The 27,266-nt window shown below is 48.3% G+C and overlaps 1 long non-coding RNA gene across 1 annotated transcript in view; it reads right to left on the reverse strand.

Moving 5' to 3' along the window:
* LOC140393146 (uncharacterized) overlaps positions 1-27,266 on the reverse strand; it is a 72,396-nt gene that overhangs the window by 19,263 nt on the left and 25,867 nt on the right. The window lies entirely within an intron of this gene.

Consider the following 27,266-nt stretch of genomic DNA (forward strand, 5'->3'; position numbering starts at 1 on the left):
CAATATAGCAAGAATAAAAGTAATCTCGTGATTACTTGGATTTTAAATTAATGGATGTTAAAACATAGACACTCTACACTGGTTGCGCACTTTTAAAACCTCTGATAAATCAGCTTATTTCATTATATGGAAAGGCAGCCCCTTTATAAGTTTATATATATGTTACAGCTCCTGGTTTTCCATTTTCACAGGAGTTATGAATGCAAACTTCTATTATAAGCTTTGGACTGTTTATTCAATTCAAGGTAAAATAGAGTAATGAAGAATGTCATCTGATCTGCTGTGGGCACTGTCTGATGACAAGCTTTTTTTAACGTGATTGCCATGGAGACTTGGGTCTTAGGGTGGGTGCTATTGAAATGCACATGCCAGGTTTAACAAAGTCAGAAGGAATTCTTGTTATTGCAGACTTCCTGTCTCAGAGACTTTCAACAACAGCAGAGAGAGAAAGACAATGAACAGCAGTGGCTATGGTCTACAAAGAGAAATGTCTGTTTTCCTGTTAGCTATCAGACAGAATACTGGGGAAAAGCTTGACCACTGGTTGAAGAGAAAGAACCTGCAGCAAGGACACTGGAAGATTTCCCTGGCAAGGTCAAGAGAAGAAATCACCAAAATGGGCCTTACCACTGGAAGTTGGTTCAGGGATTATCAGAGGACTAAGGAAGAGGACCTTCAATAGTTTCTGGATGTCACAACTAACAAAATGGGGAGATTTGAAGCTGGGTGACTTTGGACAGTTTCTGGAAAAGACTGCATTTCTGCGGAAAGTGTGCTGTATATGGGGTTAACAGTCACATTAATGAAGGTTATCTTTTCTGTGGATTAGAAAAATAGCTGCCTACTAAGTAATGCTTAGTTAATTGTTGCTTTTAGCTCGTTTCAAAACTTTCTGAAACTCCTTTAATACAAATTCATATTTTTTTTTTTGGAATTTTAATTGGAATTTTTCAATTTTTACAAAAATCAAAACAATTAAAAGAGGAAAGATAACCATCAGTATCAACGTACAACAGGTACAGCGTAAAACACTAGTCAATGCAAGAATGAGAACAAAGAGGCAGGATGAATCAGGGACAAAATCTCCAACATATTCCCTTCATGGACACAGGACCCTCTGCACTAAAACAGGATATAGTCAGCATGACAGACCTACATCATACTCATAGCTACCACTAAAACAGGATATAGTCAGCATGACAGACCTACATCATACTCATAGCTACCACTAAAACAGGATATAGTCAGCATGACAGACCTACATCATACTCATAGCTACCACTAAAACAGGATATAGTCAGCATGACAGACCTACATCATACTCATAGCTACCACTAAAACAGGATATAGTCAGCATGACAGACCTACATCATACCCATAGCTACAAAACAAAATGATAGAAGGAAGAAAACAGCATCCTGAGAACCACAGAGCTAATGGGAAAATCAACTAACACTCACAGCACAAATTAAACTCTTTCCCAGGCCCAGGCCAGAACAGGGAGCCATAATTTAACTATAAGATGACTAGATGCTCCTTATCCGTTCCCCCACATCTTCACCTGAATCCCTCAGGATGGAGGACAGGCCAACCAACAGGAACTTACTCGTACGGAGGCTGGTTTCCACCAGGGACAGAGCTCTCTCTGCTACAAGAACCTTCCCGTGCACCTCCAACGCCTACATAAAAATGTCTTGCAATTCTTGAAATTGGGCTTTGACGACCTGTACCGCGAAGCTGACACATTCAGACGGATTAACATCATTGCTAGCAGCCATCATCCGTTGCTGCACACCCCATCGCCAGGGCGAGAGACCGCCTAAAAACAGCTGCGCCACTAATGAGAAGACCCTACCCCAACCTTTCCAGCCGCCACAAATTAACGATGATTTAAGCATTTTGTCTCGACTCAGTAATGCTGAAACACTGACCAACAAATCTCAGGACATAGTAAAAACTATGTAAGCCAAGAAAAGACATAAAAGAAACGTGCACATGGGATTAAAAAAATGATGAGCAGAGCCAAAGCTTGCAAAAATGCAGATGCTCCCACGCTCACATCACGTGTTACCCTCCCCCTCTCACATATCTTTTTTAAAAGTTAGCTGTATCTTGATTTTGTTTATTGTCACGTGTACCGAGGTACAATGAAAAGTATTTTTCTGCGAACAGCTCAACAGATCATTAAGTACATGATAAGAAAATACATAATAGGGCAACACAAGGTACACAATGTAACTACATAACACCAGCATTGGGTGAAGCATACAGGGGTGTAGTGTTAATGAAGTCGGCCCATAAGAGGGTAATTTAGGAGTCTGGTAACAGCGGGTAAGAAGCTGTTTTTGAGTCTGTTCAGGCATGTTCTCAGACTTCTGTATCTCATGCCCGATGGAAGAAGTTGGAAGAGTGAGTAAGCCGGGTGGGAGGGGTCTTTGATTATGCTGCCCGCTTTCCCCAGGCAGCGGGAGACGTAGGTGGAGTCAATGGATGGGAGGCAGGTTCGTGTGATGGACTGGGCGGTGTTCACGACTCTCTGAAGTTTCTTGCGGTTTTGGGCCAAGCAGCTGCCATACCAGGCTGTGATGCAGCAAGATAGGATGCTTTCTGTGATGCATCTGTAAAAGTTGGTAAGAGTTAATGTTAATTTCCTTAGCTTCCTGAGGATGTATAGACGCTGTTGTGCTTTCTTGGTGGTAGTGTCGACGTGGGTGGACCAGGACAGATTTTTGGAGAAGTGTATCCCTAGGAATTTGAAGCTGCTAACCATCTCCACCTTGACCCCATTGATGCTGACAGGGGTGTGTACAGTACTTTGCTTCCTGAAGTCAATGACCACCTCTTTAGTTTTGCTGGCTGTGATGAATGATATCTGTATACACATGTACCTTTAATGCGTAGGCCCCTTTAAGACTGGGTTTGGAACCCTGGGGGACTCCGCCTCCGGCTCTGCCCCCAGGAAGCTGTATATAAGGTTCAGTCGGCAGCGTGCAGTGAGCACACTTCTCGGCAGCTGTCTGGTTCTCTGGTAATTAAAGCCTTTGTATTATCAAACTTCTCTCCTGAGTCGTAATTGAGGGTATCTCACTGGCATCGAGGGAGAGATTGTTGTCGCTGCACCACTTCACTCGGTTCTCCGTCCTGTATTCTGACTCATCGTTATTTGAGATCCGGCCCACTATGGTTGTATCGTCAGCAAAATTGTAGATGGAGTTGAAACCAAATTTTTCCACGCAGTCGTGTGAGTCCAAGGAGTATAGTAGGGGGCTGAGTATGCAGCCTTGCAGGGCCCCGGTATTGAGGACTATTGTGGAGGAGGTGTTGTTCCTTATTCTTACTGATTGTGATCTGTGGATCAGAAAGTCGAGGATCCAGTTGCAGAGTGAGGAGCCAAATCGTAGGTTTTGGAGCTTTGATATGAGCTTGGCTGGGAGGAGCTTTCCAGGGATTTTAAATGATTTAATGGGATGTGGGCATCAGTGGCATTTGTTCCTCATCCCTAAAATATGGCTTGCTTGGCCATTTCAGAGTCAACCACTTTGCTGTGGACCAGGTAAGGAGCGCAGATTTCCTTCCCTAGGATATTAGTGAAGCAGATGGGTTTTTACCGCAATTAATGAAGATAGCTTCATGGTCACCATGTTAGAGACTGGCTTTCAATTTCAAATTTATTAAGTGAATTTAAGTTCCACCATGGTGGGATTTCAACCTCCGAGCATTAATCTAGGCCTCTGGATTACTCGTCCAGTGATCCGCTACACTACCATCTCTGCCATCTCTCCCCCTCCTTCACCACTCTATCAGCCCCCCCACACATATACTTTACATTAAATCCACTATTTTCACACTTTCATAACCATGTGAAAGGAATTGAGAATGCAATCTCCAAAATAACAGGAAAACCCGAGGAATTCGATGCAACACAATGAAATTTGACCTCAATAACCATGGACCAGCAATAGGCAGGAATATTGCTTGCAGTTGAGTTAAATTGTGCAAATAAATGGTTCAATAACTACCCTAAAGTTTTGTTTGGTTCACATTGGGGATTAGGGATTACTCATGTAGAACGTTCCCACAAGAGATGGAACAATAGCATCCTTGAATAGGTAAATTTTAATAGACGTGGGCCGGCTGGCCCAAGAAGACAGTTTTCATTTGTTTCACAGAATCATAGAAGTCCCTCCAAGCTAATAGTATCCGTCTCCGGGCTACCAGGGAAGCAAAGGCCAGAATGTCTGCCTCTTTCTCCTCCTGGATTCAGGGGCAAATCTACTATGAAACTAATGAAGCTTAAGCTTCCTGGAGGGGCCCCAGAAGCAGCTTTAGTCCACATTGCTTAAAAATTTTGTGACTACTGTATGAGAAGGATTTTTAAAAATATAATAATATTAATAATATAGTGTAATTCAATACAAAATAATAGTTAAAATTAAAAGGTTATTAAAGTATCATGTAGGCTAGCCGTAAACGAAAAAACGTTCAAATTAAGGATGTTTCATTCTAAATATATTTAAGAGAAATTATTACAAATAATTTAAAACACTATTAACATTTATGACAGAAATACAAACAGTAGATGACGTGTCGTAACAAAAAGGAGGAGCCATTGAAAAGGCAATCACAATGCTAACGTGAATTTTCAACGTGATAGCACTCGTGATAGTGATCTGGACAAGCATTTTGCAGGAGCTGTATGTTTTCTTTTCTGGATCTCCACGAAGATGGGGGATTTTAAACACACAGGGCAATCTACATTTTTCTCTGAGGAGCTTAAGTGTAACTAGATGGTCTGCACACTATGAAGCAGTCCGGGCAATTCAAAATGGATATATAGGTATTGTACAAACTCTCAAACATATTTTTGAAGACTCAGAAGAGAAGCCTGAATGTAAACGAGATGCAAAGAATTTATACCACGAGTTGGTAAAGCTGGAATATGCTATTTTAATAGTCGTTTGGGAAGAAGTGCTGGAGCGTTTCAACAAAACAAGTAAGAAACTCCAAACCCCTGGTTTTGATGTGTTTGAAGGTTGTCTTCTGCTATCATCTTTACTTTCGTTTGTTAAAGAACTCAGAGAAAATTCAGCCGATAGGATTGAACACTATGAATCAGAAGCAAATGTTTGTGTGAAGATATCACCTCAAGTTATTCTGATGCTTCCAAACGCATTGTTACAAGGACATTTTCAGATGGAACAAGTGGTATTGCTTCTTGGAGAGGAGCTGACAAATTTAGGACAGAAGTTCTATATCAACTCCATGACTCTTGATAATCCAGTTACGCAAGAGGATTGACCCATATGAGCAGATTGCAAAAAGGTTCAAGTTCCTCTCAGAATTGGTGAACAATTCTGAAATTGATGAGGACAGTACTAAGCTTATAATATCGTATTACAAAGATGATATTGACCACAAAATAGTAAACGAGTGTTAGCAGTTCAAAGAATATTTGCACCTCAGGAAATCCCAGAACGAAACGGGGTGCGGCAATGACCAGCTAAGTTGCACGTTTCGGCACCTCCCGTTTTACCAATACCTATATATCCATTTTGGGCTCTTATTGGGAGCCCCAACAGCAATTTTCGAAGGCTAAACCCACTGTGAGGCGACATAGAAGGGAGTCCCCCCGGATGTGAATGGACAGAAGAGATAATAGTGGCCAGATTGCGGAGGATCCTCTGGAGCGGCGGCAAAGAAGGGAAGTGAGAAGCAAGGTGGCGGCGGAGGGAGGCCAGTTGGTATGGGCCCTGGAACAGCAGGAGTTCCTCCGGCGATCTGTGGAGGAGCTCAAGAAGGAGGTGCTGGCGCCGATGCTGCAGGCTTTTGAGGGGTTAAAGGAGGCGCAGAAGACCCAAGAGATGGAGCTCCGTGGAGTGAAGGCAAAAGCTGCCGAAAATGAGGACGAGATACAGGGCTTGGTGGTGAAGACTGAGACGCACGAGGCACTGCATAAGAGGTGTATGGAGAGACTAGAAGCCCTGGAAAATAGCTTGAGGAGGAAGAACTTAAGAATCTTGGGTCTTCCCGAAGGGGCAGAGGGAGCGGACGTTGGGGCGTATGTGAGCACGATGCTCCATACCTTAATGGGCGCTGAGGCCCCGACGGGTCCCCTGGAAGTGGAGGGAGCGTATCGAGTCCTCGTGAGAAGACCAAAGGCAGGAGAAATACCTCAAGCAATAGTGGTGAGGTTCCACTGCCTCAAGGACAGGGAGATGGTCCTGAGATGGGCGAAAAAGACACGGAGCAGCATGTGGGAGAACGCGGTGATCCGCGTGTATCAGGATTGGAGTGCGGAGGTGGCGAGAAGGAGGGCGAGTTTCAATCGGGCCAAGGCGGCGCTCCACAAGAGGAAAGTGAAGTTCGGAATGTTGCAGCCGTTAAGACTGTGGGTTACACACCAGGGTAAACACCACTACTTCGAGACGGCAGAAAAGGCGTGGACATTTATTGAAGAGGAGAAGTTGGACTAGATTGGAGAAAGAGTGTTTGAAATGAAGTAGTGAGGTGGTGGCAAGGGACTGTGAATCAGATGGGGGAAAATTCTCTTTCCCCTCGAAGAAGGGGGACACGAAGAAATGTGGGCGCCGGTGGGGAAGGGGAGGGGGAAGGAGAGAGGGAGCTGCGTCATCAGGGGCGGGGCCGAGAGGGAAGCACAGGCTTTGTTCCCGCGCTATGGAAATTGTGGCGGGAAAAGGAGGGGGCCTCACATAATGGGAGGCTAAGGATAAACGGGGGAAGCCGAGGTCAGCCAGAGTTTGCTGACTTCCGGAAGCAATATGGGGGGAGCAACTAAGCTAGAGAGGGATCTAGCGGGTGTGGGGGGGGGGGGGGGCAGGGGAGGGGGCGGGGGGGGGGGGGTTAACTGGGTTGCTGCTGCTAAGGGGAAGGGGGAGCTGTTACGGGATGGGATGGTCGGGACGGGAGGGCGCCGTCGGGGGGATAAGCGGGTGCGTGGGAACCGGTGAGGAGCTGGTCTAAAAAAGGGGATGGCTAGTCGACGAGGGGGGGGGTAAAGAGCCCCCCAACCCGGTTGATCACGTGGAACGTGAGAGGGTTGAATGGGCCGATTAAGGGGGCAAGGGTACTTGCGCACCTAACGAAGCTAAAGGCAGACGTGGTCATGCTTCAGGAGACGCACCTGAAACTGGCGGATCAGGTCAGATTAAGAAAAGGATGGGTGGGACAGGTATTCCACTCGGGCTTGGATGCGAAAAATAGAGGGGTGGCAATACTGGTGGGGAAACGGGTATTGTTTGAGGCGAAGACCATAGTGGCGGACAGTGGGGGTAGATACGTGATGGCGAGTGGCAGATTGCAAGGTGAGGCGGTGGTGCTGGTGAATGTATATGCCCCGAACTGGGATGACGCGAACTTTATGAAGCGTATGTTGGGGCGCATCCCGGACCTGGAGATGGGAAAGTTGGTAATGGGGGGGGGGACTTCAACATGGTGCTGGACCCAGGGCTGGACCGGTCCAGATCTAGGACCGGGAGGAGGCCGGCAGCGGCCAAGGTGCTTAAGGGCTTTATGGAGCAGATGGGAGGAGTAGATCCCTGGAGATTTACTAGGCCAAGGAGTAAAGAGTTTTCCTTCTTCTCCCATGTCCACAGAGTGTACTCCCGGATAGACTTCTTTGTCCTGGGAAGGGCGCTGATCCCGAAGGTGGCAGGAACGGAGTATTCGGCTATAGCACTTTTAGATCATGCCCCACATTGGGTAGATCTGGAAGTAGGAGAGGAAATGGAACAGCGGCCACTCTGGAGATTAGATATGGGACTGTTGGCGGACGAGGGGGTATGTGTAAGGGTGAGGGGATGTATTGAAAGGTACCTAGAGATTAATGATGACGGAGAGGTCCAGGTGGGAGTGGTCTGGGAGGCGCTGAAGGCGGTGGTTAGAGGGGATCTGATCTCCATAAGGGCCCATAAGGGGAAACAAGAGGGTAAAGAAAGGGAGAGATTGTTGAGGGAGATTTTGAGGGTGGATAGGCAATATGCGGAGGCTCCAGATGAAGGGCTCTACAGGGAAAGACGGAGATTGCACACGGACTTTGACTTGTTGACCACAGGTAAGACGGAGGCACAATGGAGGAAGGCACAGGGAGTGCAGTATGAATATGGAGAGAAGGCAAGCCGGCTGCTGGCCCAACAACTTAGGAAGAGGGGGGCGGCGAGAGAGATCGGAGGGGTGAGGGACGAGGAGGGAAAGATGGAACGGGGAGCGGAGAGGGTGAACGGGGTGTTTAAGGTATTTTACGAGAGGCTATATAAGGCTCAACCCCCGGAAGGGAAAGAGGGAATGATGCGTTTCCTAGACCAGCTGGAGTTCCCGAAGGTGGAGGAACAGGAGATGACAGGACTGGGAGCGCAGATTGAGGTGGAGGAGGTGGTAAAAGGAATTGGAAACATGCAGGCAGGGAAGGCCCTGGGACCGGATGGGTTCCCGGTGGAGTTCTATAGGAAATACGTGGACCTGCTGGCCCCACTTCTGACGAGAACTTTTAATGAGGCTAGGGAAAGGGGGACACTACCCCCGACGATGTCGGAGGCGACGATATCGCTGATCTTGAAAAGAGACAAAGACCCGCTGCAGTGCGGGTCATACAGGCCTATTTCCCTCTTGAACGTAGATGCCAAGCTTTTGGCCAAGTTGATGGCGATGAGGATAGAGGACTGTGTCCCAGGGGTGGTGCATGATGATCAAACGGGGTTTGTTAAAGGGAGGCAATTGAATACTAATATACGGTTGAGATTGAGGAGGGGCTGTGGGCAGATGCCCTAAGTCGGGTAAACTCTTCGTCCTCGTGTGCCAGGCTCAGCCTGATACAATTCAAGGTTCTACACAGGGCGCATATGACTGGAGCAAGGCTGAGTAGATTTTTTGGAGTGGAGGATAGGTGCGGGAGATGCGCGGGAAGCCCGGCGAACCACACCCACATGTTTTGGTCATGTCCGGTATTGCATGGGTTCTGGGTGGGTGTGGCAAAAGTGATTTCAAAGGTGGTGGGGGTCCGGGTCGAACCAGGCTGGGGGTTGGCTATATTTGGGGTTGCAGATGAGCCGGGAGTGCAGGAGGCGAGAGAGGACGATGTTTTGGCCTTTGCGTCCGAGTAGCCCGGCGAAGGATTCTACTTATGTGGAAAGAAGCTAAACCTCCGGGCGTGGAGGCCTGGATAAACAACATGGCAGGGTTCATAAAACTGGAGCGGATAAAGTACGCACTAAGAGGTTTGGCTCAAGGGTTCACCAGGCGGTGGCAACTGTTCCTCGACTATCTCGCAGAGCGATAAGGGAAAATAGGAAAGGTAACAGCAGCAACCCAGGGGGGAGGGGGGTGGGGAGGACTCATTTGGGTCCTCAGGGGTTTTATGTGTGTGTTTATATATTAGTTATTTATATTAGATTTTACGAAGTTACTATTTTAGTTACTATTTCTGTTGTTTCTTATTTTGTTGTTGGCAGTTGCCGTTTGTTAGCATATTATTTATTTTAAAAAACGATCAATGTATATATTATTACAAAGTTGTAAAATGGGAAGATTTTGTTTTCGTTTGATCGAAAAACTTTAATAAAATATATTTTTAAAAAAAGGAAATCCCAGAACACAGAAGAAAACACGCCATCTAAAATGCAATGTGCAGAAGTTCTTCAGCTTATTTGTGAGCAACACCTAATTGAAGTGTTCCTCAATATTACTGCTGCACTTAAGCTGTACTTGACAATGCCTATAACGAGCTGTGAAGCAGAAAGGAATTTTTCAAAGCTATCCTTTATAAAGAACAAATTTCGGTCTACCATGACTGAAGAGCGCTTAAATTCTTCATGCATATTGTCTCTAGTAAATGACATTGCAAGAAAGTTCTCATATGACAAAACTGTACGTGAATATGTTGCTAGAATAAACAGAAAAAAGAGTATTTTGTAAAATGTGCCTCATGTAGTATGTATTCTCGTATGTATCTAAAATAAAAGATTATACTGACTGTTGTCTTTTCTATGTTTTATTTCATCATTCTATGATGCATCATGCATGTATATAACATTTCCCTAATTTTCATCCCCCCATAACTCGAAAACTATAAGGCATAGGAAATTTTTATTCACACCAGTGACTTTGACATGTGAGATAATCCAGTAGAGCAATTTTAATCAAAACCTGAGATGTAGTGGTTAAATTAAAAAAAATTTTGAGGTGATCAGTCGTGGAACAACCCCATTGAAGAAGAAACCGTGGTTACCCAGACCTCGTTGCTGGTTATGAAGGGGCCCCCATAACAGTTCAAGCTTCAGGGCCCCAAAAATGTAGGTCCGCCACTGCCTGGATTCCGGGGTCTTCTGACACCCTGAAAATTGCCACCCCTTGTCTTGAACACCGTGGACATGACGTCCGCAAACCCCTGCCAAAATCCCCCAAGGTTCGGACATGTCCAAAACATGTGGACATGGTTCGCCGGTCCACCCGCACATTTTGCGCACCTGTTCTCCACCCCAAAGAATCTGCTCATCCGGGCCACTGTCATGTGAGCCCGGTGAACAACCTTAAATTGCTGAGCCTGGCACATGTTGCGGACGCGTTGACTCTACTCAACGTGTCTGCCCATAGACCATCCTCTATCTCACCTCCCAGCTCCTCCTCCCACTTGCGCTTCAGCTCCTCGGTCTGCGTCTCCTCCGACCCCATAAGCTCCTTATAAATGTCCGAGATGCTCCCTTCTCCGACCCACCCTCTGGAATCTACCCTGTCCTGAATCCCCCTTAGCGGTAGGAGCGGGAAGGTTGACACCTGTTTACGAAGGAAGTCCCGCACCTGCAGCAATTGCAAAATATTTACCCATCCATGATTCTGTTTTTTAAAAATTGAAGCTACTACTTTAAAAAAGTGGTCCAAATAAACAGACCAATGATACAAATGCCATGACTGCTGGGGCAGGTAGGAGGCTGGGTATTCTCTGGTGACTAACTCATCTTTTGACTCTCCAAAACCTGTTCAATCCCTACAAGTCAGGAGGGTGAAGGAATATTCTCCACTTGCCTGAATGGGTGCAGCAGCTGCCAAAACACTCAAGAAACTTGATAGCATCCAGGACAAATTAGTCAGTTTGATCGACACCCCCATTCATGGATTTAATATCCACTCCTTCCACCAATACTGTGCTGTATGCGTTATCTACAGAACGTATTGCAGGAAGACTTGAATATTCCTCCCAAATTTACACCTCTACTATCCAGGTGGACAAGGGCAGCAAGGTATACGAGAACACCCCACATTCACCACGTTTCCCTACAAGACATAAACCACTAAAATTTGAAAGATAATCACTGTCCCTTCATCATTAGATCAAACTCCTGCGACTCCCTTACTCCTTCACTACAGGGATTGCAACAGTTCAAAGCAGTAAATCACCAGCTTCGCATTGGCAATTAGGGATGGGCAATAAATACTTGCCTTGTCATTGATGCCCCCAATCCACGAATGAATAAAAAATGCACCAGCACCGTTAGAGGGTGCTTCAGCAACCGTGTTGCGCCTGCCACAGATCTGGGCCCAACGGATGAATCGCACGAGAGCCTCAAATCAGGTTCCGCACAAGGCGCCGTGCCAATCGCTAGTCACCCGACTCGCTCCGCCCGATCTGCATCTGGCCCTAGTTGGGCAAGATACTGATGTGCATATTTAAGTGAACCATTAGGCTCATTTAAATACTTGCACACCGCACTCACCCAGCATCCTGGAGTCAACAGACACACCTACACAATCTCGCCAGGGCATATTGGTCCCCACAAAAGTGGACCAGCGCCTAGTGGCAATGCCAGGCTGGCACTGCCAAGGTGCCTGGGTGCCAGGTTAGCACTGCCAGGGTTCAGGCCCATGTAGCTTGCCCATTGGAGGGGGAGTGAGGAGGGGGGGGGGGGTTCCCAGGGGCCTCGACAAGGTTGAGGAGGCTGAAAGGGGTCCGGAAAGCGAAGGGGGGGGGGGGGGGGGGGGGGAGGTTGCTGAAAGGGGTGTGTGTAGAGATCGGGGCTGCCGTTCAAATGGTGCCCCGATCTGCAAAGAGCAGTTCCTGCTGGTGAGCACAGCTTGCCAGAGGGAAATTAACTAAAGTGCGGCATTGCCGGGGAGAAACTCAGAGGCTCAAAGAACCCAGCAAAACGCCGGTGAATAGCGGGGTGAATCTCAGCACTGCAGCCGCCGATAAACGGACATTAACTTTTGTCCGCTGAATCATGCCCTAAATTTCCTCTCTAATTCACATATCACAGGCAGCATGTTCACTTTAAGAAGGTGAATGTTGCGCTCTTGCCTTTATTGACAATGACCCAAAGAAGGACCATGAATTAGAGAATGAAAGAATGAGTTCTGTTTTCCTCCCACATTCCAAAGATGTGCAGGTTGGGTGAATTGGCAATGATAAATTGCCCCTTAGTGTCCTAAGGTTAGGTAGGGTTACAGGGTTACTGGGGTAGGGCAGGGGAGTGGGCCTAGGTAGTGTGCTCTTTCAGAGGGTCGGTGCAGACTTGATGAGCTGAATTGCCTCCTTCGGCACTGGAAAGATTCTATGAGAGAAGGGAAGAGAGAGAAGAAAAGGGGCCAAAAAAGGTAGAAAGAAAAATAATTGCCATGGGTTGGGGATTTATCCTAGTGTCGAGAGAGACTAGTGAAGAGATTAGCAAGCACTGGCTATCATTGTCAAGGAGTCAATAAATTGGGGAGCACCAATAGATTGGACACAGGCTAACATGATGCCTGTATTCAAAAAGGGTGACTAAATGTACAGACTCACACCAATTAATCTTACTTCAATTCCTTTGTAATAAAGGATCTACCTGGAGCAAACCTGAGGATTATCAGTACAACAATAAAGTGATATCCAGCAGTCAACGTGGCTTTAGATGGGCAAGATCCTCCTTGACCAATCACCTTGATACCTTTGTAGGTGAAGGGGAGGTCGTGTCTCACTAACTTGATAGAGTTTTTCGAGGAGGTCACTAAGATGATTGATGCAGGTAGGGCAGTGGATGTTGTCTATGTGGACTTCAGTAAGGCCTTTGACAAGGTCCCTCATGGTAGACTAGTACAAAAGGTGAAGTCACACGGGATCAGGGGTGAGCTGGCAAGGTGGATACAGAACTGGCTAGGTCAAAGAAGGCAGAGAGTAGCAATGGAAGGATGCTTTTCTAATTGGAGGGCTGTGACCAGTGGTGTTCCACAGGGATCAGTGCTGGGACCTTTGCTGTTTGTAGTATATATAAATGATTTGGAGGAAAATGTAACTGGTCTGATTAGTAAGTTTGCAGACGACACAAAGGTTGGTGGAATTGCGGATAGCGATGAGGACTGTCAGAGGATACAGCAGGATTTAGATTGTTTGGAGACTTGGGCGGAGAGATGGCAAATGGAGTTTAATCCGGACAAATGTGAGGTAATGCATTTTGGAAGGTCTAATGCAGGTAGGGAATATACAGTGAATGGTAGAACCCTCAAGAGTATTGAAAGTCAAAGAGATCTAGGAGTACAGGTCCACAGGTCACTGAAAGGGGCAACACAGGTGGAGAAGGTAGTCAAGAAGGCATACGGCATGCTTGCCTTCATTGGCCGGGGCACTGAGTATAAGAATTGGCAAGACATGTTGCAGCTGTATAGAACCTTAGTTAGGCCACACTTGGAGTATAGTGTTCAATTCTGGTCGCCACACTACCAGAAGGATGTGGAGGCTTTAGAGAGGGTGCAGAAGAGATTTACCAGAATGCTGCCTGGTATGGAGGGCATTAGCTATGAGGAGCGGTTGAATAAACTCGGTTTGTTCTCACTGGAACGAAGGAGGTTGAGTGGCGACCTGATAGAGGTCTACAAAATTATGAGGGGTACAGACAGAGTGGATAGTCAGAGGCTTTTCCCCAGGGTAGAGGGGTCAATTACTAGGGGGCATAGGTTTAAGGTGAGAGGGGCAAGGTTTAGAGTAGATGTGCGAGGCAAGTTTTTTACGCAGAGGGTAGTGGGTGCCTGGAACTCGCTACCAGAGGAGGTGGTGGAAGCAGGGACGATGGTGACATTTAAGGGGCATCTTGACAAATACATGAATAGGATGGGAATAGAGGGATACGGACCCAGGAAGTGTAGAGGATTGTAGTTTAGTCGGGCAGCATGGTCGGCACGGGCTTGGAGGGCCGAAGGGCCTGTTCCTGTGCTGTACATTTCTTTGTTCTTTGTTCTTTGTTCTTTGAGGAAATGACAACGTGAGTGGACTATGGTGCATACTACGATATTTAGACTTTCAAAGACAGTGATAAAGTTTCACATAAAAGATCAAGCTCAAACCTATGACGAACCTACGGGTTGGGAATGCTGGTCTTCCCAGAGCTCCTTGCGGATTACAAGCTCTCCCTTTTTGGTCGGGATATCTCAATTAACCCACATAACGTCGGCCAGTAAGGCACCGACCTCAGTTGAATACCAGGCAGTCTACATATCATTTGTGGAAATAAAACTTACTTACTAAGAACATCCCGTCTCCTTATTAAATCTGGGTAATTAAGGATGGGCAACAAGTGCTGGCCCTGCCAGCAAAACCCACATCCAATGAACAAATAACAAGAGAGACTGGTTAGAGGGATCATAGAGGTTCAGGGGCGAGTGTTGTATTCTAAATCGAAGTACTAAAACAGACGGAATTACCTTCCTTATCTGTAAATATTTAATTATCTTGTAAGTGCTGGATATAGTTGAGCAATTTAGTAAGACTACTTACTGCAACAGACCCACGACTTAAAACAACAGAAATCAGATATTAAGTTTCACATACGGTAACTGTTACTCGAATCAAACAGGTTCTTTGTTTCTCATACAATGGAGCTTTCAGACTAAGTAACATAAGGGCAAATTTTTGTCTTTAGCACTCCCAATGCAGAACATTGTGTGCCAAGAGAACATATTGGAATTCAGACGTGTGATATGCCATTCATTAAAATTAATGGATAGAAGAGTATAGGAGGTGCATACCAAAATTTGCAATGCGTTCTTCCTGGACTCAACACTCTGCACTGAACTGTTAAGAGCCAAAGTAATTACCCCATAACCATAACAGTCATAATTTCAACTTATCAGTAATATCCTTATTTTACTTATCATGCTAAAGAGAAAAGACAGAGCACAAGTTTAAACTCGCAGGCTAGCCATCAAACCTTATTAAGTTGCCTGTAAACTGGCTTAATTCCTTCCTGTTGGATTAGCTCTGATTTTCTGTGCCATAGCAGAGCCCCATTGGCTCAATCCTCAGGCCCGTTGCGATGGCATTTTGGTGGGTGGGTGTGGAATTTCATGCTGCTGGTCTGCCTTCATCCCTTTCCTGGGCCATTTTGCCAGAAAATTCCAGTCAGCCTCTAGGTCCCTGTAGACATTGAGGGTGAGAGTAGCTGCCTGGAAACAACAGATGAAGGGATCAGTACTCCAGGCAGGCTGAGAGGCCCTCCATGCCTGCTTGGCTGCAGCTGCAGGTCACGTTTGGGAGAGGCTCCCCCTCCATAATGGTGGCCCGGCTGCTAAGAGGTATGGTATGCTTGTTTGAAAGTTTGAAGAGTTGGAAAGTGTGCCTCCATCTCGGGACTCCCTCTTCCTTGCATTGAAAGGCTAACTTCTGCTTCTTCAGAGCTATCAGGGCTTCCAATTGACTCTGCAGCTTCGAGAGCCCACCCACATTCCTTAATTGGACGGTGATCCCACTGTCTGGCTATTACCAAGTCAATCTGGGGAAATCAAAGCTGAATGACTGTTCCCCACACACGCAGTGTTCTGAAGCCCATCTGAGCCTGACAGTGGGGTCTTGAGGTCCGTAGGGAAAATCCTGCCCTCTGAAATTACTCCATCGAGAACTCTGGAAGTGGAATAATATCCTGAATAACAATACAAGTCTCTGGAAATTTCATAGAGGTGAAAGGGTTAATGAACACTATTTCTGGAAGTTAACCATACCTATTCATCCAGCATAACTTTGAAATACCTGACACGAGCGTTGGCATTTATTTCACATAGAGCAGTGTAATCTTACACATTTATTGCTGCTACTTCCAAACTATTACCAGCTGCAAGTAAAATCATTGCACAAATCATCGGGACAGCCAAAACAGGCAGCATTTCTATTCACTGTTTGATCATCTGCAGCATCACTCACATATTTATAATGAGCTCTTACCTCTCCCAGCTGCTGGTAAATTAAAGATCATTAGTGCAACAAAAACAGTAATAAAAATCCAACCCAATGCGGACCAGAGTGACACAATGTGCCATTAGAATACGTGAAAGAAAAGTTCAGCTCTTAACACAACTCCTCAGAAGGCTCTCGAGGGGTCACTCTTCTCACTGGCAAGGCTGAGATTTATACAGAGATGGTGGGCGAAATCGTCTCAGTCCTGCCATTTACAGCACAACTGAGAGAAAGATCGAACAGGAGGGTGTAGGTCTGAGGCCAATGTGTTCCTGGCTCCGCCTCATCTTGTCAGAGGTGGGGTGAAACCAGCAGCAGCTACTTGAAGAGGTTTATACTTCTTTAATGCAAACTGTGGCCATGCTGCCAGCTAGGTCACCTCTATGGAGGTGAAACCCCTCCGCAGGACGACATATTGCCCAGCTGTGGTTCACTGGGCCTCCACTGGTTGTGGTAGTGTCAGGAATCCAATCTGCATAATTAACTGGGTAGATTGGGGATGCCACTGCGGTCTTCCTGGCGGTGGAGGTGTCCCCCTGCTGAGACCCCCATCCGCTTGGACACAGCTTGCTGTCAGTTAGTTGGCAAGATCACTTGTAGTTCCCCACACCCCCTGCAGAATTTACCAAAAAAATGGCAAAGTGCGCAATTCTCTGGAAAAATATCACATTGCCGCGAGCTTCCCGGCACTTGGCCGGCAACGCAATTCAATGCTAATTTGTCCACTTACGAGGCCTTACAGGCTTCTCGTCGCAAATGAAGGCTCCCCAGCTGATTTGCCGGTACCGCGCTCGGCAGCCGCCAGTTAACAAGGGGAGCAGCACTTAAGCTGCACTTGCTCAGCCAACCCCAGCCAGCTCACAATAATGGTGCCGAGAAGACCAGCCCCAAGATCCAGGGGTGCTGACCTGAGGAAGCTGCTAGGTGCCCTGGAGGCCAGGAGGGATGGCCTGTTCCCATGAGGGTCCCAGAGAGTCAGTCACAAGGCAGCCAGTGCCCAATCCGGGTGGCCCCCTTTCCTGATTCTGAGGAGAACAGCTGTAGTCACGGCTATCATTCCCAACCTCCACCAGCGCAGATACACACATCTCGGTGGGACATGTCAGTGGGCAGGCTCCGAGGGTACAATCTGGTGAGCACCACTCTGTTGATGATGCACATCAGCTGGAGGCAGGAACCCCCAGGCGAGACAGCAGTCAGAGGGCTGCTGGATTCCAGGACCCATCTGGGTCTCAGCCTGATGCTGAGCCTGTTGTACAGAGGTACTCAGAGCTGATGGATACGATAGGGAGCAGCTGGGACATTCAGAGGGAGATGTCAGGGTCACTTCAGCAGATCCATAGTCGCTTGGAGGAGTCCCAGAGGCTAGGGGCGCAGGAGATGGCGCCAGCAATGAGTGGCATCGAGGCCAACACTGCTAGGGTGGTGACCGCAGTGGGGCACGATGTCAGCACCACAAGTGAAGGTGTCCAAGGTGTCGTTCAGTCGGTGACGGCCATGACAGAGGGTCTCGGCAGAATGTCCGACTTGCTGGGATATGACCCAGTACCAGGCTGACCTGGATGAGGTGCTGCAGGACATATCCCACTCTCAGATGGGCATGGCTGAGGCGCTACAGAGCATAGCCCAGTCACTGAGGAGTATCGCTGAGGGTGTCAGCACAATGGTGCAGACTATGGAGAACCGCCAGGGCTGGCACAGCCAGACGATGCAGGGGCAGCCGAGGCTCTAGCTAGTTGTCCCTCCATCCCAAGGTGAACCCCAGGGCCCTATGGGCACCGATCGGGAGGAGATGGCACTGGGTGCCAACTCAGACCCGTCCCATGGAGTGGCAACGGTGGCCACCAGCTCCCACGAGTTCCACCTCTCTGATAAGGCCACGTCTTGCAGCCAGCACACGGTTGTGGATGTGCCACCAAAAAGTGAGCTGGGGCCCTCTGGCCCCAGAGGACGCTCCCCAGGGGCATCGATGGCCATGGACAAGTTAAGCAGCTGGCTGCTTCAACCTCAGATGTGCATCCTGGGGAAATACCAAGACATAGTGATAGAGCTAGGAGGGCCAGGCACTTTGAAGATCACTGGCAGTCCAACTAGGGAAGGGGCTGTACTGGACCTGGTATTGGGGAATGAGCCCGGCCAGGTGGTAGAAGTTTCAGGAGGGGAGCATTTCGGGAACAGTGACCATAATTCAGTAAGTTTTAAAGTGCTGGTGGACAAGGATAAGAGTGGTCCTAGAGTGAATGTGCTAAATTGGGGGAAGGCTAATTATAACAATATTAGGCGGGAACTGATGAACCTAGATTGGGGGTGGATGTTTGAGGGTAAATCAACATCTGACATGTGGGAGGCTTTCAAGTGTCAGTTGAAAGGAATTCAGGACCGGCATGTTCCTGTGATAAAGAAGGATAAATACGGCAATATTCGGGAACCTTGGATAACGAGAGATACTGTGGGCCTCGTCAAAAAGAAAAAGGAGGCATTTGTCAGGGCTAAAAGGCTGGGAATGGACGAAGCCTGTGTGGAATATAAGGAAAGTAGGAAGGAACTTAAGCAAGGAGTCAGGAGGGCGAGAAGGGGTCACGAAAAGTCATTGGCAAATAGGGTTAAGGAAAATCCCAAGGCTTTTTACACGTACGTAAAAAGCAAGAGGGTAGCCAAGGAAAGGGTTGGCCCACGGAAGGATAGGCAAGGGAATCTATGTGTGGAGCCAGCGGAAAGGGCGAGGTACTAAATGAATACTTTGCATCAGTATTCACCAAAGAGAAGGAATTGGTAGATGTTGAGTCTGGAGAAGGGTGTGTAGATAGCCTGGGTCACATTGAGATCCAAAAAGATGAGGTGTTGGGCGTCTTGAAAAATATTAAGGTAGATAAGTCCCCAGGGTCTGATAGGATCTACCCCAGAATACTGAAGGAGGCTAGAGAGGAAATTGCTGAGGCCTTGACAAAAATCTTTGGATCCTCACTGTCTTCAGGTGATATCCCAGAGGACTGGAGAATAGCCAATGTTGTTCCTCTGTTTAAGAAGGGTAGCAAGGATAATCCAGGGAACTACAGGCCGGTGAGCCTTACGTCAGTGGTAGGAAAATTACTGGAGAGAATTCTTCGAGACAGGATCTACTCCCATTTGGAAGCAAATGGACGTATTAGTGAGAGGCAGCATGGTTTTGTGAAGGGGAGGTCGTGTCTCACTAATTTGATAGAGTTTTTCGAGGAGGTCACAAAGATGATTGATGCCGGTAGGGCAGTGGATGTTATCTATATGGACTTAAGTAAGGCCTTTGACAAGGTCCCTCATGGTAGACTAGTAAAAAAGGTGAAGTCACACGGGATCAGGGGTGAGCTGGCAAGATGGATACAGAACTGGCTAGGTCATAGAAGGCAGAGAGTAGCAATGGAAGGATGCTTTTCTAATTGGAGGGCTGTGACTAGTGGTGTTCCGCAGGGATCAGTGCTGGGACCTTTGCTGTTTGTCGTATATATAAATGATTTGGAGGAAAATGTAACTGATCTGATTAGTAAGTTTGCAGACGACACAAAGGTTGGTGGAATTGCGGATAGCGATGAGGACTGTCGGAGGATACAGCAGGATTTAGATTGTTTGGAGACTTGGGCGGAGAGATGGCAGATGGAGTTTAATCCGGACAAATGTGAGGTAATGCATTTTGGATTGGATTGGATTGGATTTGTTTATTGTCACGTGTACCAAGGTACAGTGAAAAGTATTTTTCTGTGAGCAGCTCAACAGATCATTAAGTACATGAGAAGAAAAGGGAATAAAAGAAAATACATAATAGGGCAACACAACATATACAATGTAACTACATAAGCACTGGCATCGGATGAAGCATACAGGGTGTAGTGTTAACGAGGTCAGTCCATAAGAGGGTCATTTAGGAGTCTGGTGACAGTGGGGAAGAAGCTGTTTTTGAGTCTGTTCGTGCGTGTTCTCAGACTTCTGTATCTCCTGCCCGATGGAAGAAGTTGGAAGAGTGAGTAAGCCGGGTGGGAGGAGTTTTGATTATGCTGCCCGCTTTCCCCAGGCAGCAGGAGGTGTAGATGGAGTCAATGGATGGGAGGCAGGTTCGTGTGATGGACTGGGCGGTGTTCACGACTCTCTGAAGTTTCTTGCGGTCCTGGGCCGAGCAGTTTCCATACCAGGCTGTGATGCAGCCCGATAGGATGCTTTCTATGGTGCATCTGTAAATGTTGGTAAGGGTTAATGTGGACATGCCGAATTTCCTTAGTTTCCTGAGGAAGTATAAGCGCTGTTGGAAGGTCTAATGCAGGTGGGAATATACAGTGAATGGTAGAACCCTCAAGAGTATTGAAAGTCAGAGAGATCTAGGTGTACATGTCCACAGGTCACTGAAAGGGGCAACACAGGTGGGGAAGGTAGTCAAGAAGGCATACGGCATGCTTGCCTTCATTGGCCGGGGCATTGAGTATAAGAATTGGCAAGTCATGTTGCAGCTGTATAGAACCTTAGTTAGGACACACTTGGAGTATAGTGTTCAAGTCTGGTTGCCACACTACCAGAAGGATGTGGAGGCTTTAGAGAGGGTGCAGAAGACATTTACCAGAATGTTGCCTGGTATGGAGGGCATTAGCTATGAGGAGCGGTTGAATAAACTCGGTTTGTTCTCACTAGAATGATGGAGGGTGAGGGGCGATCTGGTAGAGGTCTACAAAATTATGAGGGGCATAGACAGAGTGGATAGTCAGAGGCTTTTCCGCAGGGTAGAGGGGTCAATTACTAGGGGGCATAGGTTTAAGGTGCGAGGGGCAAGGTTTAGAGGAGATGTACGAGGCAAGTTTTTTACACAGAGGGTAGTCGGTGCCTGGAACTCGCTACCGGAGGAGGTGGTGGAAGCAGGGACGATAGTGACATTTAAGGGGCATCTTGACAAATATATGAATAGGATGGGAATAGAGGGATACGGACCCAGGAAGTGTAGAAGATTGTAGTTTAGTTGGGCAGCATGGTCGGCACGGGCTTGGAGGGCTGAAGGGCCTGTTCCTGTGCTGTACATTTCTTTGTTCTTTGTTTAAGGGCACCGAGAGTGGGGGGGATGGAGTTGGTGGGGCAGCACCTTCGGGAGTGGGATTTGTACTGCAAATTAAACACCTTTTCGCACAACCATTATGATGCCTCTGTCACTTCTTTCCACAATGCAGGCTGACCCCTGGACCCTTTGCTTATCTCTCCAGGCATTCCCCCCCCCCCCCCCCCCGTGGCGCTCACCCCACCCTCCAGCCGTGGACATGTCTCCGGATCTGTGTACCATTCCCTGGGTGTTTGGATGTTGTGTGTGTGGTTTGCCTCCCATAGTGTTCAAACACAGTGTCCAGCCATCAGGATGTGATTGGGATGCTAGGTAATGACTCCCACATACTACATGACCCGCCCACCCATGGGAATCCACTTGGGCTTGGAGGAGTCACTTAACTGCAATTGCTAATTTTTTATTAGCAATAGCCTTCAGCCGCACAGCCAGAGGCCTCAGCAGTCAGTGGGGATTATGGTGATCGTTGGGGCAGATGAGCAGGGACAAGGGTTGCCCCCGAACCAGGTACACATGATCCAGGGGTTGGCATGGTGGTGTCGTGAGCAGTCCCCCCCCAATGCACCTCCCTAACCCTCATGGCAGCCCACACCTGCGGAGGGTCCCCACACCCAGCTGAGGGTCCCCCACCCCCCACAAGCACTGGGGTGGCAAACCCAACACCCCGGGCTCTGCTGTGAGCAAAGGTTGCTACTCACCTCCTTGGCTCCTCACAGAAACACTTCTGCCAGATTTACGTTTTTCCAAGGTGTACTAATGGGCGACAGCGTGAGCACTTGCTGGGGAGGCCTCTGAATGACAGGAGGCCTCAAACCGAGATCTCTCGGGCACAAATCCTGTTATGGCCCTCTCACGAGATTTAGTTGCCATAACGGGCTTTGTGCACCTGGTGAATGGATCCAAAAATACTGTGCCAAGGATCTTGATTTAGTGTCTTATCTAAAAAATAGCACCTCTGATAATGCAGCCCACTCTCAGTATTAAACTGAAATGTCAGCCTAGGTTACGTGCCCAAGTCTCTGGAGTGACCAGGCTGGCAGACAGTAATTTATGTTGCCTCCTGCAGACGAAGCCATATTTTACCAGTGACTGTACCTTTTTTTGTCTCAGGCCCCTTCCAGGCTGTCACAGGGATAACATCCACATCATCTAACCTGTAGCATACAACTGCATCAGGTGGACCTTCAATTTCTTTTTTCTAGAACCAAGCAATGCATCACCTACCTCATGGACACCTGCATTAATGAGAGTTCTGGGATTTGCAACAACAGCTGGTTTTCCTTAGTGTCCAGAGTATTAGCCATTGTAGTCACCCAAGGCACCCGAAACTGAACTTCCACAGGAAGGTATTCCATTCAATTCAGATGCAGCTCTTTGCTCACAGCAGAATGATCATGCACCTCTGTATGGTTTCACAGGCAGCCGTCACATGCATTCAGTCCCAAAATTCCACACTTCCTGGAACACAAGCGGATTGCTATGTGGGAACGAGGATTACACCTGCTACATATGGCTGACAGCACCTCTCCTCATTCCACTATGCCTGACTGCTCAGGACCAATCACTACCATGGGACCACCAGGAATATCCCTCAGCGTGCTACTTTATTAATCAAACAATAGTTCAATTACTTCGTCAGGTCTAGGATCTCCTGCAACTTGAAGTGTGCTGCATGTTGAAGAAAAGAAAGACTAGCAGTTATAGTGTACCGTACACAGCATTCAAAAGTGTTTTGCAGCCAATACTTTCGAAGTGTAGTCACTATTGTAATGTAGGAAACGTGGCAGCCAATTGTGCACAGCACGCTCCCACAAACAACAGTTTGATAATGAGGATAATGTTGATTAGGACACTGGGAATAACTTTCCTGCGCTTCTTCAAAAGAGTACTGTGAGATCTTTTCCACCCAGCAGAGAGGGCACACAGGCTTTGATTTAATATCTCATCTGGAAGACGGATGTGTTTCACAACATGGCAATACAGAGATGAATGCAGTTGAAGGAGGCAGAGCAACGGAAAGGTAATTATTTGATAAGAAAGAATTGGATGAAGAGTGAGAAGCAGAGGGAGGGTGTTATATATTGCTGTATAACTGTAAATATCTATTATTAGCTAGGAACTACATAGCTGGGAGCTAATCTGTTCGGTGTAAGTGTTCCACGGGGCCACATTTCACAGCTGCACTAGAGACTCATGTGATGTGTAACAGAACCAGTTCAATCCAGTCCTTTTTCTACCAGACAGCATACCAAAATTGAATGTTTCCAAGCTTAAAAAATATGATTATTAGCAACATCTCGGAACCAAGAGACACGATGTGTTACAGCCAGAAGGGCCAGAGGTCAAGTCTAGTCACCTGCTCATTCCTATTGCTGAAAAGTTACAGAGTCCCTTTGCCTCAATGGGCCTTCACCCTCTTCATCATTCCTTTAATACTGCACTGAAGAATATTGAAACCATTTTACGTGAATGATGTCTTGACAATGTAGCCTTTGAAGCTTTTCTGAAAAGACACTTCAGATCAATACCAAGTATTCGCAAGGTGATTAATTTACTAACAAACATTAATTGCCTTGCACTTTTCTCTCACCCTAGTGTCAACCCATTGTAGGTTTCTTAAAAAGGTTTACTAACTCGACTATTATGGTGAGGTGGCTCCTCAAATGGTTGTGGATGGTGGAAGTGTGCCGTTGCTCCTGTGTTCATCACTGAAATGTTCTTTTTTAATGCATTCGTGGGATGTGGGCATCACTGGGCCAGCATCCATTGACCATCCCTAATGGCCCTTGAGAAGGTGATGGTGAGCTTCTTTCTTGAACTGCTACAGTCCATGTGGTGTAGGTTCACCCACTGTGATGTTAGAGAGAGAGTTCCAGGATTTTGACCCAGCGACTGAAGGAATGGCAATATATTTCTAAATCAAGATGGTGAGTGGCTTGGAGGGGAACTTCCAGGTGGTGATGTTCTCAAGTGTCTGCTGCCCTCGTCCTTCTAAATGGTAGCGGTCATGGGTTTGGAAGGTGCTGCCTTGGCGAGTTCCTGCAATGTATCTTGTAGATGATATATACGGCTGCTACTGTGCGAGTGATGGAGGGTTTGAATATTTGTGGAAGGGGTGCCAATCAAGAGGGTTGCTTTGTCCTGGATGGTGCCCAGCTTCTTAAGTGTTATTGGAATTGCACCCATCCAGGCAAGAGGAGAGTATCCCATCATATTCCCGACTTGTGCGTTGTAGGTGGTGGACCGGCTTTGGGGAGTCAGGAGGTGAGTTATTTGCTATAGGATTCCTAGCCTCTGACCTGCTCTTGTAGTCACAGTATTTATATGGCTTGTCCAGTTGAGTTTCTGTGAGACATTTTGATAGTTTGTATACTTCTGTAATGCTTAAGGTTTCTTTTTAATTTATCATTACTTTATATGTGTTGAAATGTAACCAGTTGAGAGGTAGACCAATGTCCTTAGCTCAAAACAGGACAGTAGGAACATGGATGCGGAGGACATTGGGACGGAGGGAGGGGAATTCTGACTGAATACATCATCACCAAGGCTTATGTGGAACTTTATAAAAATAAAGACTGAACAAGGATATACTCACACAGACACTGACTTGTTGGGACATGTCACTGAGCCTGGGGCTAACCAGCAGACACCCTGGGAGGGATTCTCCACTCCCGCGCCGAAGTGGCCGCGCCATCGTGAACACCGTCGAGGTTCACGACGGCGCGAAACGGCCCCAATCCTGACCGATTCAGGCCCTGACAATGGGCTAGGAGCGGGGCCGCGTCATCTACACGCGCCAGGCCTTGTCGCCCGCGTAAAGGCGGCGCTGCATAGATGACGCGGCCGGCGCCTCATAACTGGCATCATCCGTGCATGCGCGGGTTGGCCGGCGCCATCATCTCTAAGTCCGCCCCGCAAGAAGATGGCGGGCGGATCTTGCGGGGCCGCGGAAGGAAGGAGGTCCTCCTTCAGAGAGGATGGCCCAACGATCGGTGGGCATCGATCGCGGGCCACCCCACATTTGAGGTACCCCCCGGTGCGGGATCCCCCCTCGCACCCCCCGCAGGCCGCCTCCCCCCCCCAGTGTTCACGCACCGTTCACGACGGCAGCGACAAGGTGTGGACGGCGCCGGGGGGAACCCGCCGTTTTGGCCTGGCCGCTCGGCCTATCCGCGCCTGAGAATAGCGGGGGTAACGGAGAATCGCCATTTTGGGTGTCTCCGGCGATTCTCCGACCTGCGGCCCGCGGAACTCGACCGGGCCGTTCCCGCCGCTTGGGAGAATCACATGAGGGCGTCAGACCGGCGTCCAGGGAAATTTTGGCAGCCCAGGCGATTCTTCCAACTGGCGGGAGAGTGGCGAATCTCGCCCAGTGTCTACAGAAATTAGACGCGTACCCCCTCCCACGCATATCTGATATGCTCAATCAGATTGCACAGTACCGGGTCTTTTCCACAGTGGACCTGAAGTCTGCCTACCACCAGCTCCCCATCCGCAAGGAGGACCGCCAATACACTGCGTTCGAAGCAGATGGCCGCCTCTATCACTTCCTTAGGGTTCCCTTCAGCGTCACTAACGGGGTCTCGGTCTTCCAACGTGAGATTGGCCGAATGGTTGACCGGTACGGACTGCGGGCCACCTTCCCGTACCTCGACAACGTCACCATCTGCGGCCACAACCAGCAGGACCACGACGCTAACCTTCTCAAATTTCTCCACACCGCCAAACTCCTTAATCCCACGTACAATAAGGAGAGGTGCGTGTTCCGCACTAACCACTTAGCCATCCTTGGCTATGTTGTGGAAAATGGAGTTCTAGGGCCCCACCCTGACCGCTTGCATCCCCTCATGAAACTCCTCCTTCCCCACTGCCCTGAGGCCCTGAAACGATGCCTGGGGTTTTTCTCCTATTATGCCCAGTGGGTCTCTAACTATGCGGACAAGGCCCGCCCACTCATTCAGTCCACAGTCTTTTCCCTGACGGCTGAGACCCGCCAGGCCTTTAACCGCATCAAGGCAGACATCGGCAAGGCCACGATGCACATGGTCGACGAGTCCCTCGCCTTTCAGGTCGAGAGCGATGCATCGGACGGAGCTCTGGCCGCCACCCTCAACCAGGCAGACAGGCCCGTGGCATTCTTTTCCCGCACCCTCCATGTCTCCGAAATTCGGCACTCCCCTGTTGAAAAGGAGGCCCAGGCCATTGTGGAAGATGTGCGGCATTGGAGGCAGTACCTGGCCGGCAGGAGATTCACTCTCCTCACTGACCAACGGTCGATTGCCTTCATGTTCAATAATACACAGCGGGGCAAGATCAAAAACGATAAGATCTTGAGGTGGAGGATCGAGCTCTCCACCTATAATTACGAGATTTTGTATCGCCCCGGGAAGCTCAACGAGCTCCCCGATGCCCTATCCCGAGGTACATGTGCCAGCGCACAGATGGACCGACTCTGGGCTCCACACGATCATCCGGGGGTCACCCGGTTTTTCCACTTCATCAAGGCCCGCAACCTGCCCTACTCCATTGAGGTCAGGACTGTCACCAGAGACTGCTAGGTCTGCGCGGAGTGCAAACCGCACTTCTACCGGCCAGATCGAGCGCACCTAGTGAAGGCCTCCCGCCCCTTTGAGCGCCTCAGCATGGACTTCAAAGGGCCCCTCCCCTCCATCAACCGAAACACGTACTTTCTGAACGTGGTCGACGAGTACTCTCGGTTTGCCTTCGCCATCCCATGCCCCAATATGACTTCTGCCACGGTCATTAAAGCACTCAACACCATCTTCGCCCTGTTCGGTTTCCCTGCTTACGTCCACAGCAATCGGGGATCCTCCTTTATGAGCGATGAGCTGTGTCAGTTCCTGCTCAGCAAGCGCATTGCCTCGAGCAGGACAACCAGCTACAACCCCCGGGGAAACGGGCAGGTGGAGAGGGAGAATGGGACGGTCAGGAAGGCCGTTCTGCTGGCCCTATGGTCTAAGAATCTCTCGGTCTCCCGCT

The sequence above is a fragment of the Scyliorhinus torazame genome, chromosome 16 (genome assembly GCF_047496885.1).
Source record: "Scyliorhinus torazame isolate Kashiwa2021f chromosome 16, sScyTor2.1, whole genome shotgun sequence".
Lineage (NCBI taxonomy): Eukaryota > Metazoa > Chordata > Chondrichthyes > Carcharhiniformes > Scyliorhinidae > Scyliorhinus > Scyliorhinus torazame.